Here is a 13,301-nt window from a genome sequence, read left to right as displayed (position 1 = left end):
ATTAGAAATTTTATTCTTAGCTTTAATAATATGTACTAAATTTGGCTTAACAAATCTGCTTTATGCATATGTCTTCTATATTCTCATGCTTTTTGGATACCAAAAAGTACTTTTATGTACCATATTCTATCACAGTTATTGGAGATAAATCAAAGAATAAGATGCCACATCTAGCTTTAAAGATTTCATATTCTAATAAAGAACATCGTAGGCATTAGTACTGACTTTAAGTAGCAAAAGTAATACCACATAACTATCTGAAGGACATAGTTCTTAGATTATTTGCAGCATATCTCCCACTGACTATTAGAGTAAATAAAGGAAGGTACTTAATGACTAAGTCAAAGTCACTGAAATATATTTGAATGAAACTACTAAAAAATTAACTCACTTGTAATAACACAAATTATAAGCTGAATTTAAAAGAAAGGGTAAACTTATGTATGACTAGGTCATACATAAGTATAGTATAACCCAGGTAGGTAAAGTATAACCCAGAAGAGAAACAAGCTATATTGGCAATACCGAGATTTGAAAGAAGTACAGTGAGGGTTATTTTATTTTTAAGTTTATATGTAATTTTCTCAGAGTATTGTTCCTAATAATTAAAAGCATTTTAAATATATCAAAGTAATTCCTTTCAAATAGAAAAATCTTTTTCTAATTTTTTAAATTCATTTTTTAAAATATTTTAATTAAAAATTTAAAATTTTTTAATTCATTTTTGAGCTAATAATTATTAGTATGCCCATGTCTCAAGAACCATGCAGGGCCAGAGGGATGAAGTTGGCAAGAGATGGATGGTTCTTGCCTTTGTAGTTTATGATCTAGTAGAAGTGAGAAAATTGGAAATAGATAATTATTGTAATAGTGCTCTACAGTTAAGTCTTGTATTAGATACAAGCAGTGCTATTTTAACTTGATCTGCCTTTGAAATATTAAATACAATTAAAGAAAGATTTGAGTCTTAGAATGATTTCTTAACACAAAACAGAAGATTCTTCTATAGCTTATGTCAGTCTATTTATGAGAAAATTAGCTATGTTAAAACCTTTTTTATGCCATAGTTAGAGAATTATATTAGTTAGTAAGTACTTTTCTGAATTTAATGTTGCTTATATCTTTGAGAAATACCTGGATTTTCCTTAAATTTGAATGTCAGCTAAAAATTAGCTTCCACAAAAAGTGGGGCATTTTACTAATTTATTTTTGATTGTTTTATTTTGAAATAATTTTAGAACTACAGAAGTTACAGAGTTCCCATATACCTTTAATGTTAAGGTCATATATCAATATAATACAATGATTAAAACCAAGCAATTAAAGTTGACACATTACTATTGACTACAGACCTTATTAGAATTTCACCAGTTCTCCCACTGACGACCTTTTTCTGTTCAATTTGTCCATCCAGAATTCCATATTGCATTTAGTCCTTGTGTATCTTTAGTCTCCTCTAATCTGTGACAATTCCTCAGTCTTTTCTTGTCTTTCACGTTCTTGACACTTTGAAGAGTCCTGGTTAGATATTCTGTGGACTGTCTTACTTGAGTTTGATGTTTTCTCATGATTAGATTAAGGTTATACATTTTTGGGGCAAGATTGCCAGAGAAATGATATGTTCTTCCCAGTGCATTATAAGATTACCTATTGTCTTTCTAGTCATGATACTACCTTGATCATTAGCTTAAAGTAGTGTCTGTTGAGCTGTTACATTTCCCTTTGAGATTTTAAGTATTTGGGGGAAAAAATACTTCGAGGCCATCCATCCTGTTACTTTTCAAGCTTCCCCCCACTAATTTTAGTATCCATTGGTGGATCTTGCCTATAGACAACAGTTATTTACTGTGATGTTCTAATGGTTACTTTTTATTTCCCTGATTCCCACTATTTTTAATACTTGTAATTCTTCTATAAGATCACTTTCTATTTATAGATTTACTTATTTATATCAATTTGGGCTTGCGAATATTTATTTTGTTCTATGTGTTATAATCCCAAACTATCATTATTTATTTTGTTGTTCATACAGTACCAGAATTGGTCATTAGTAGTTCCTTCAGGTTGGCTCCTATGTCTTTGCAACTTGCTCCCAACTTTGAGCACATTTTTACTTTTAAGCACAGAAGGCTCCAGGTTGATCTTGTGTTTTCCCCTCTCCAGGCCTGAAATCAACCACTTCTCCAAAAAATTCTGGTTTTCCATTGTATTTGGCACTAAGAAACCAAGACCTAGGCACTAAATCAGTCTTTATTTTGATTCTCATAATTTTACAGTGCTATTAGAAACAATATCGTTTTATCACCATCTTATTAGAATGCTGAACAAAATTTGCTTTTAGCCCCTATCTAGGATGCATTATGAATTACCTTTTTCTTGGAATTGTATTTTTTTTTTTTAAATATTTTATTTATTTGACAGAGAGAGAGAGAGATCACAAGTAGAGAAAGAGAGAGAGAGGAGGAGGAGGAGGCAGGCTCCCTGCCTAGCAGAGAGCCTGATGTGGGACTTGACCCCAGAATCCTGAGATCAGGACCTGAGCTGAAGGCAGAGGCTTAACCCACTGAGCCACCCAGGCAGCCCCTGGAATTGTATTTCTTCTAAACTTATTTTACCTTTTTAAATTGACTAGTATGGCCGATGCTAGGAAATTGTATATTATGTAAGATTTGTGAATTTCAGCAAACACTACATTATATTTGAAATTCACATGTCCCTATGGAGTTTTTAAGTCTAGTTTTCCTTCTTGCCCCATGATTAAAAATGACACCATGAGACATATCACTGCACAGCATTTTGGAAACAAAGCAGAATTTTAAGCATCCCTGAATGTCAGAACTTAGCTTATCTTCCCAGCTGAAAGATATTCCATGGTTAGAACTATATAAACTCTGGGAACAGATCCAAATGTTCTCATAAGCATTTTCATAGTAAGATCATCACAGGGAAAGAAGCTGAAGGTATTATTTGACTTTGGCTCTATACCTTCATATATCAGCTAAACCTATTCAGGAAAGATTTTTTAATTGGGCTATATGGCTGCATATCTGGCTTTTATAAAACATTTTATTTTAATCCAAGACTTAATTATTTGAGTATTATCATAACTTTGGATGATTTGGTCTTTTGAATATTATATGCTATATCTAGAAATTTAATTTGCCAATTAACTTAGAAGGAGATAATTGGTATTAAAAAGAGGCTTTTAGATACTTTGGTGTGTAAACTGTTGTGTAATGTAAACAGGTCTTCCATGTTAATTTCCATCTGGATGCAGGTACCACATCTACTAATATAGAGAGACAAAAAATATACTTATTTTGATATTTTTAATAGTAATTTTGATAGTAATACTAAGTGCTTATTATATTTAACACTAAAGGTTATAAGAATACTTTAGAGTATTAAATCTTCTCAAAAAATAAACGGGAATGTATTAAGATTTTAAAGTCCATTTACTAGCAGTGAAGTTATTTAAGCCTGTGTGATTCCATTTTCTTACCATAAATCCAGATAGAAAAATGCTTTGTGTACCCCTCAAGTTTCTTCTAAGAAGTAAATTAGATAATGAGAAGACCTTTAATAAATTTACAGTGCTATATAAAAACAATTTTAACTTTGTAAGGAGAAAAATAAAGCTATTTCGCTTTCCAGTTTGTCCTATCTAAATCCCACAAATGGAAATTTTGAATTTTAATACTGTGTTAGTTGCAGTTAAAACCTGTAATCAATACAGCTGTATATAAATAAAACATAAATCAAAATTTCAAAATAAATATTTCTTTCATGTGCTTTCACAATTACATTTCAATAATCATTTTCTTTGTTAAAGGGTTTATATGTGAGCTTGTCTACATGCTTAAGTAAAGTATCCAGTAGTATTATTTCCTGATTTTATGAAGTTATCTGGCTAACACTTGCTGACTATTGCCACTTCACTTTAGAATTTAATGTAATATCCTCAGATTAAAAGTACTTGGGAAGATACCCATCAGAACAAAAAAGCTTTGTATTCTAATGCCGGTGCTTTAATCGGCCCATTTTTGGCCTTGTGTGAGTTGGCGGCCTCCCACTTAGCGTTTAGCCAAGTGTTCTAATAGATGTGATACTTTATCTGGGCTTCTGTTGTCTAAGGAAATCTCCTTTGGTCAGAGAGTAATAATCCTTTGGTTTTATACTCTTTACCCAGTTTCTTGAGCTAGATCCTTAGCCAGATTTATATAGGCAAACAGGAATTTATATTCTAGCTATAGCTATACTTCTAAGTCTCTTCTATCACCTCAGGCAAATTACTTTAAAATCAGGACCCATCTATTTCTCTCTATATAAATATAAGATAAATAAAATGTGCTATTCCTATATTTCTAGTGTTTTACTATTAAGTATTTACTTTTTTGTTAACTCCTTCAATTCTATTATGACAGAAAATAAAATACTTTTGATGCTTTTACATCAATAATACTTTGAGCCCCATACAATTGAACAATCCTAATTATACTGGTATTTGGTATTACCTATTGTGGTGATAGGGCCGTGGGTATAGGGACACGTCCAAACCCATCAAACTCTACCTGTCCAAACAAGTGCAACTCTTTTATATACCAGCTATGGCTCAACAAAGCTGCACCCCCAAGAATATTAGTTCATAACCCAAAACCTCTGACATCTCCTAGTAAAAAAACATATAGTTAAAATTGAGCCAACCTATTAATCTTTTGAAAACCAATGTAAAACAGAGCTTCTCTATGTAGTAAAAAAATATATAGGACTATCCATTTTCTTTTCAGTCTTCCCAGGAAGACTCAAAGTCTGCTATTCCTTATATCACAAGGGTATTGTTGGATAACAAATATGATTATACCTCTATATAAGAAAAGCATTCCATAAATATAACCTTATAATTTTTGCTATTGGTTTGTCATCTAAATATGTTTAAAGGCTTTTATTTTAAAAGGCTTCACTAAATGAAAGAAACAGCATCAAGGAATATTATTATTTTAGTCAACAATTGGAATTTTTTATGATAGCGTAAATTTGACTCTAAAATTCAAAGCAGTTAGGTTGTATTGTCAGTTGAATATAGAGTCTGCAGTAGGTTCTAACACCCCAGTTTAGGTAAACAAGGAATGTAGTGTTATACTTTAGATACCAGCAATGTCAGAAGAGATATGATACCAAACAATCCTATTTATAGCCAGGGAGTCTCTGTACTTTCAGTGCAAATCATCCAGGCCTGTCCATGGGGTTTTCTTACCAATTTTGAATAAGACTGATAGTTAATCTGAGATAGAGTTGGTTTCCTATATTGGCTCTGTCAGATTCTCTAATAAACTACATAATCCTTTTCATTAAATTATGTTTCTAAGTCCTTTCCAGGTTTCTTTGAGTTTTATCACATCAAAACTAGTACCAAACTGAACATAGTGACATAGAGATACAGGTTTGGACATATTCTCTAATCAATTTTAGAGAGATAAGGTATCAGATCCTCTTTTCAAAGTTCAAAGCACATAATACCTATTTTCTGACTAGTGCCAGAAATTAGAGGAGGAAAGGCAATCTGAGCTTGTACATCAAGAAAGAATTCTAAAGCCTCTTCGTGAACACATCCCTGGGGTGTTGTGTACCTCTCAAATTGTACCAGGCCATTTCAAGTTTCATCAGACTCTCTTTTTAACACTGGATTAAGTCAGACTAGGGCCCCTCAGGCTTGATACGTTGTAAAAGTATATAGTTTTTGACTACTTTTCATCTAACATATGATGTTAAACTAGCTTAATCTTGGTTTTTATAAGAAACAGAAGCTCTTTTGGAACACTAGGTCTGTGTTGTGCCTAATACCATGTAGAATTCATTCCTCTCACTAAGCAAACTGGTACTTTTTTCCAAAACACTTAACTTCCTTTAGGTACTCAAGTCTTTTTTTTCTTGAAGGCTCTAAGTATCAAGCTTGTTTTTCCCATACTCTACTCTTAATCTTTATGCTAACTTTTAATGTTATTTACATAGAAAAGTAAAAGTATATGTGCAATTGAATCATAGAAAGCCTCTCAGGCCAGCCATCAATAATACTCTCTTTATTCTTATTTTGTGCATAGTACTAATAAACTGATTATCCAGTTCTAAGTTCAGAACAGATAAAAGAATAGTAAAAGTGAGGGAGAATACCCTTTATAAGGGGAGATGTTATGGAATATGAAATATACCTGAAGAATTAGAATATAAGGTTGATTTTTTAACAATTAATGCAATATGCTGGCAGTTTTTAGTGATTATGTTTTCAAAATTCTGCATATAAACTCTTGCTAGCTCACTATTTTATTGGAATTAAACAAAATTAAAAATAAAAAGAGTGAGAGAGAAAGGCACAGCTAGGGACTTCATTCTGGCAGCAGCAAGACACGATAGCTGACCACTTGACAGTAAGTAATAAAACACAATAACTAATAGGACTGGAATATTATGGATTTGTTGTACTTCATTATACTTGGAAAGCATGTTAGTATTAAAGTTATTGATGCTCATTCGATTAAGAAAAGTTTAGATGGAATTTATTATTGTTTAGTTTATTATTTGTTTAGATGGAACTTATTATTGCCCAGAGATTGGTCAATGATTCTAACCTAACTGGTTAAAAAAAATTTTTTTTTATCATTTTGCTCAATTGAAGACAAAGATTCTCTTTTCTAAAATATTCAGTTATATGGAATACTTCATTTCTTAGAAATCCTAGAAAAATAAAGACTTCCTCTGTAGCCAGGATAACCAGTCTCAAAAGTAAAATTTTTTTTAATACATGTCACTACCTTCATATGCCAGAAAGCATGTTATATTTTTAACAATGCCTTTCAATAATATAATTTTAAAACTAGTAAAGATTTTTAAAGGCAGATAGCAAATGTAAAGATGAGCATACCCTCACATTTAGACCAAGAATTTCATCTTTTGGTAAAGTGACTAAGAGATGATCCTCTCTAATTTGAGAGTCCATGAAGTACTTTGTTGTTTTTTGGACAGTCCATCTCAGACTTTCTCACTAGCTATCATGAGCAAATCCTGTTGAGCTTTACTTTGAGAATCATATGTTATGGGCATATTTAATTTTATGTGCAGTGAAAAATGAACTTTAACCAGTCCTCCTCATCTGTTGTTGTTGTTGAGGGTTTGTTTTGTTTTGTTTTTAATGAGCCAGTGTGTTAGGGGTATCTCTTTGCAGCCCTTCACTGTCTTAAAATAGTTTTAAAAGAAGCATTATTTCTGCCTGGTATTGGATGTAATTCCAATATAGGAAATTTGACAAGAGCCTTTAGCTATATTTTTAGTAACTGTACTTTGTCTTCCTATTGATGCCATTCCTAACCCAGTAAAAATAGGTTGGTTAATTGATGGCCTTAACTGTCTCTTTAAAATAAAAAAAAAAAAGGGCTTTATTATTTCTCCCAGTTATGAGAGTAATGTATATCCTTTGCAAAAATATGAGAACTGTAGAAAAGCATAAAAGATAAAAAGAAAAATCACTCCATAATACTTCTGCCAAAAACAACCATGGTTAACTATGTGATACTTGTTCTTCTCAACTTTTTTATCTTCATGTCAGAAACATGTGTATTGTTTTCCATAATGTTATTTTATCATAATCTTGTTTGTAATATGCTTTTTAAAAAACTTTGCAAGTGAAATTGAGATAACTCTTAAGAGAACAACCTGATTTTAGGGGTATTCTTTCTCTTAATTTTCTCATATCAGCGGGATATATAGGAGGATGGATATAAAGAGTGTATAAATGTAGTTGGAAGATTAAAAATTCCCAACGTTTTCAGCTCTATTATTTGAGGCCACTGACACCCAAGGACTCCATTTCCATTGCTGATGGGCATTATTCATACCTCTCATGAATTAATACTAAACAGCAAAAAAGTATTGATTGACATTGGCTGGGGTAACCTGCCACTTCTTCATTTCTCAAGTGGCCAGTGATAAATCTTCAGGGAAACATTCTAATCAGTACTCAGAGCATGAACTGAAATAATTACAAATTTGTCCTTTTTAGAAAGTAACAGACAAGGGGTGTGTGGGTGTATGCACATGTTGTTTTTTATTATGTTTTGTTTTGATATTTAGATTGTCTCAAGGGGAGAACTAATATCATCATTAAAATTTTGATTATAACCAGCATTCTTACTTGGGATTGGAGTTAACTATTCCAGACTGCTGTCAAGACCTTATTTTAAGTGAGATGTTTTTCTTTTATGTGACATTTTATGAGGTTTTGCCAAAAATGACATCAAACATATAATTCATTCGAGTGCTGAGTTTCTTCTACATCTTGCAGCACTTAATCAAATTTGAAAAAGATAATCTTTTCACAACTTCAGAGTGTAAACCTGTGAATATGTTGCATTAAAACTTACTTTGGACAGTTTAATCTGTGTGGTATTAGGTTGATTTTTTTTTAACAATTAATTCAATATGCTGGCAGTTTTTAGTGTATGTTTTCAAAATTCTGCATATAAACTCACAGCAGACAGTATAGATGTAGCTTTTGAGTATTTATAATTTTTCATGCAAAAAATGCATAATCCCTAAATTATATTAATAGTTACAATAATTTGAAATGCCAGAAAGGACGAAGAGAATAAAGATATACTCAGAATATCAAAAGATATCAAAATATTAAGAATCTTGAAGATTCTATTTTGAAGTATAAAAGTAGTTTATATTGATTTAACGGCCACACCAATATGCTTATTTAAAGCATTATGTTGCTGTATGTTTAAAATGTGAAAGTAGACTAGCCTTAAGGGATGTCTTGAGCATGAGAAACTCTGATCTTGACTGTGCTCTATTTACACTAAATACTTCTGTGCAGTCATCATACAGTTTTGATCCTGAAGGGAACATCCAGTCCTACCCTTTCATCATATACATAAAAAGCCAGAGGCCAACCAATTAAGGGGCTTACCCAAAATCACACAGCAAACTCAAGCCTTCTGGCTTCCATAGCTCTGTTCTTCAACTTGATCCAACCTTGAGGAGATATGGTCTATAAAGTCTTAATTGGTATTTGTTAAAATCTACTTTGGTTTTGGTGAGAATAATTGTTTCTAAAACCTTTTGTACAAACCTAGAGTTTTTTAAAGAGCACATTAATGTCATACTTGTTGTGTCTTCAAAGACTAAACATGTGATTTTGCGATGACTGGCAAAAAATTTAAGTGTTATAGAAAATGTTAATTTCTGGCAATATGGCAGACTAAAAGTCCAAACTGATCTTCCCACTGAAAACAATTAAATATGTTGGATGTAATATAAAAACATTTTCTCACATTATCCTGAGAACTTGCAAAACAAACAAATAAAAAACTATCCAAACAAACAAAATAAGAAATACCCAAACCAGGGAATAAGTAACGATATGAATTAAGAGAATAAGTGGAACACTAGGTCTGGCTTTAACTTTAACTCTAATGACATTTGCTAAACCGAATGACCTAGAGAATTGTTTTTTGAAGTCTTACAAAGACATAACATAAAACCCAAGGTTTTCTCAAGGTAGATAGTGTCTAATAGAAGACTATCTCATATAGCTGGGAGCCCAAACATCCTTATTCTTAGTGGCAGGGAGAATTAAAAATAAGCAGAATCACCTCACCCCCATCAAAGTTCTACAAGGAAAACTACCTGCCTTGAATCATGGTACTGGGTACTAACTCTTTTGGGGCCAAGAGCATTTCATAGGGACTCGAGCCATAAGAAAGTCTTCTCATCACTTCAGAGCCCCAATTCATCCTGCCTGGGTGGCCTCAAAATCTCCCAGCCAAAAATTTAGTTTGAAACAGTCCTGGATCCTTAGTGCCCCCAAGTAGTCTGATATAAGTAAACACAAATCCTTTCAGGAGAAAGCTGCTTTCATTCACTGTGCTCAGAGACAGTTCAGAAGAAAATGAATAGCTCTGAATAACCCCCCCCCACACACACACACACAGGGAATAATACAGGTACCTGACAAAAAGCTAATAGAAAGAATAGACAACAGAATCAGACTCACAAATTATTAAGTTTTTATTTAGACACTAAATGTTAAATTAAGTATATGTAATACATTTCAAGAAAAGAAATGTTTAAAAGTATATGGAACAAGAAGATTTTATTTTTATTTTTATTTAAATATTTTATTTATTTACTTATTTGTCAGAGAGAATGAGCACAAGCAGGCAGAGGCAAGCTCCCTGCTGAGCAAGGAGCTCGATGTGAGACTCCATCCCAGGGCTCTGGGATCATGACCTGAGCCGGAGGCAGGGCTTAACCCATTGAGCCACTGAGGCATCCCATGGAACAAGAAGATTTTAAAACTAACAGGAAATCTCTTAGAAATGAAAAGTATATAGTAGTTGACATTAAAAATTCAATAGGTTTTATAACATATCAGACATAGCTAAAAAGAGCATTGGTAAACAGAAAGATAGAATTGAAAAAACTATATGGATTTCAGCCCAAAAAGAGATAGGAGACCTGGAAGAATAGAAAAAAAGAATCTAATAAATCTTGTCCCTCAAATTCTAGGAGGAAATCAAAGGACAAAGGTAATACCTGAAGAGCTAATAGCTGAAAACTTTCTCTAACTAATGAAAGACATTAATTCACAGAGTAAAGAAGAATGAAAAAACCTAAAAGAGGATAAATAAGAATAAATCCAGATGTACACACACCACGATAATATTCAGAGTGTTCAACACAAAGAGCCCTTACAAGTAGCCAGAGAGAAAAGAGATTACCTTAAAAAAGCAAAAGCTGGGGCAATTGGGTGGCAGGCATCTGACTCTTGATTTCAGCTCAGGTCATGATCTCAGGGTTGTGAGACTGGGCCCTGCCCAGTGGGGAGTCTGCTTGAGATCCTCTCTCTCCTTCTACCCCTCCCCCATTTGTGGAGGGGGTGCTAAAAAACGTAAAGAAGAAAAAATAAACAAAATAAAAAACCAAGTGCTGATTTCTCAACAGCAACAAGCATGGACATAGGACATAATATTATCTTGAGTGTAGTGAAGGAAGGTTTTCTTCAGGCAAAGAAAATCAGACTCTGCTACCTGCATACCTTCACTAAAGGAAATTCTATAAGGACATACTTCAGGCAAAAGATAGGTGAGCTCAGATGGAAGGTCTGTACCGCAAAGAGACAGGAACATAGAAAATAGTCAATATATAACTAAAGAAATACTAAATGAGTAAAATAATAATGTCTTGTGCTTAAAATAAAAAAAAAAACTAAAATAGCTTGTAAGTTTGAAAAGCAGGTAAAAGGAGTTTGGAAAAGTGTTCTTGTATGAATCCTTCTTCTGGAAGAAGCTAGAAATACAAATGAACTTGAGGCTGCAACATATTAAATATCTATGTTAATATTTTTAAGAGGAACAGGAAAAGGTCATAACTCTGAATGTAGTAGAGAAAAAGATGGAATTGGAGGGAAAATTCTATCTGAAAGTTGAGAAGAAAGAAAAGAAAAAGACATGTAGACTGAACAGAATATTAAAAACAACAGTGCAAAATAAGATAGGAATAATAAAATACAGATCTATCAGAAGCTATACTGAAATAATTCAAAAAGTCAAACTCTTCACTTAGAAGACCAAAACTATCAAACTGGGCTGAAAAACAAATTCAGTCATATGCTACCTACAGGAAAAACATCTTAAATATATCAGACAATTGCATCTTTAAGACAAAATGTGTTATTGTGGATAAGAGGGCCTCTACGTAATAACAACATCTTCATTTTGCCAGGAAGATTTAATCATCCAAAACATGAATGGACCTAGTAACACAAACTCAAAATGTATGAAGCAAAATTGATAGACTTATAAGGAGAAGCAAACAAGTCCTTTTTACTAGATTTTAATACACTTTTCTTAGTAACTGAGTAAATAAGCTTATAAAAAATTAATAACAAAATTTAACATGCCTTGATATTGTGCACATAAACAATGTGTGGCCCTCAACAGCTTCAGAATACACCCTCTTTTCTAGCACTCTTGAAACTTTTTTGAAAATTGGCCACATAGTGGGCCATAAAGAAAGTTAGAAAATTTCAGAGGATTGTTTTCAAACCAACTACCTGCTCTGACAAAATGCAGTTAACAATTAACAAATGATTTTAAAGTTACTGATTTCCAAATATGTTGACATGGCTATAGCAACACTTAGAAGGAAAATTATAGCTTTAAGACTTTTTTTCAGGAAATTACTGGAAACATTTTCCATGTAAAGAAGCTTTAAAAAATGCAGGCAAAATTAACTCACAAAGTAGAAGGAAGGAAATACGAAAGAACAAAAATCAGTAAAACAGAAAACTCCTGTTAGATTGGGGTTACAATAATTATAATAAGCAGTAATATAACTTTTTGGTCCCTTACACATAATAGATACCCAGAAAATTGATTTGATTTTGTTGTGTTAGACATTTGTCACTTGTTCTTTCCCAGATGTCCTTCCAATCCAGAGAAGGTAACTACTTATTATGTAGAAAAGTGCCACGTATGGAAGTTTCTATTAATACAGCTAGTTTTAGAAGTCACAAAAGAAGTTGCTATTAAAAAGAGAGCATAGAGAGAAGCAGACAAACACTCAAAAAATACAGTGTTTAAATAATATCAGGGATTATCTCTTTTCTGTAAAGTAGCCAAGTTATAAACCCTTCACAGCTAGCAGCTCATTCAAAGACCTAAGTTTTTTTCTTTTCTTTTTAAAGATTTTATTTATTTGAGAGAGAGAGAGAGAGTTAGCAAGTGAGAGAGAACATGGGCAGGGGCAGAGGGAGAGGGACAAGCAGCTTCCCCTGCTGAGCAGGGGCCTGACTCGGGGCTCGATCCTAGAATCCTGAGATGAGGGCCTGAGCCAAAGGCAGACACTAAACTGACTGAGCCACCTGGGTGCCCCACCAAGTTTCTTTGATTTTGTTTTTCTGCCATCTCCTAGGATGTTGTCATATTCCACATGATTGAACCTGGCTGGCCTTTGCTGAACCTTCATATCTGTGTTCCAGCAGGAAGGAAAGGGAAAGAATAAGTACCAGACAAGTGGCTGCATCTTGAAGATGAAGATGACCCAAAAATTGCACACAGCAGTTTCAGTCATATCATAGCATCTTGAATCATATGCCCATACCTAGCTCTAAGAAAGGCTAAACTACATTTGGGTTGGCAAGTGCCTAGCTAAAACTTAGTGTTGGGTGTCGGAAGGGTGGAGTTTGGTTCTAGCACTAAAATGTTAAAGGGGAGAATGAATTCAGGGAGAAAATTAGCAGATGC

General features: G+C 33.1%; 1 protein-coding gene across 2 annotated transcripts in view; it reads left to right on the top strand.

Moving 5' to 3' along the window:
* Window positions 1–13,301, top strand: part of CWC27 (CWC27 spliceosome associated cyclophilin) — a 190,890-nt gene that overhangs the window by 96,923 nt on the left and 80,666 nt on the right. The window lies entirely within an intron of this gene.

The sequence above is a fragment of the Lontra canadensis genome, unplaced genomic scaffold (assembly GCF_010015895.1).
Source record: "Lontra canadensis isolate GAN:19392208 unplaced genomic scaffold, GSC_riverotter_1.0 scaffold4, whole genome shotgun sequence".
NCBI classification, from domain to species: Eukaryota; Metazoa; Chordata; class Mammalia; order Carnivora; family Mustelidae; genus Lontra; species Lontra canadensis.
Note: the sequence above shows the minus strand (reverse complement) of the source record. Positions and strands in the feature narration are given on the sequence as shown.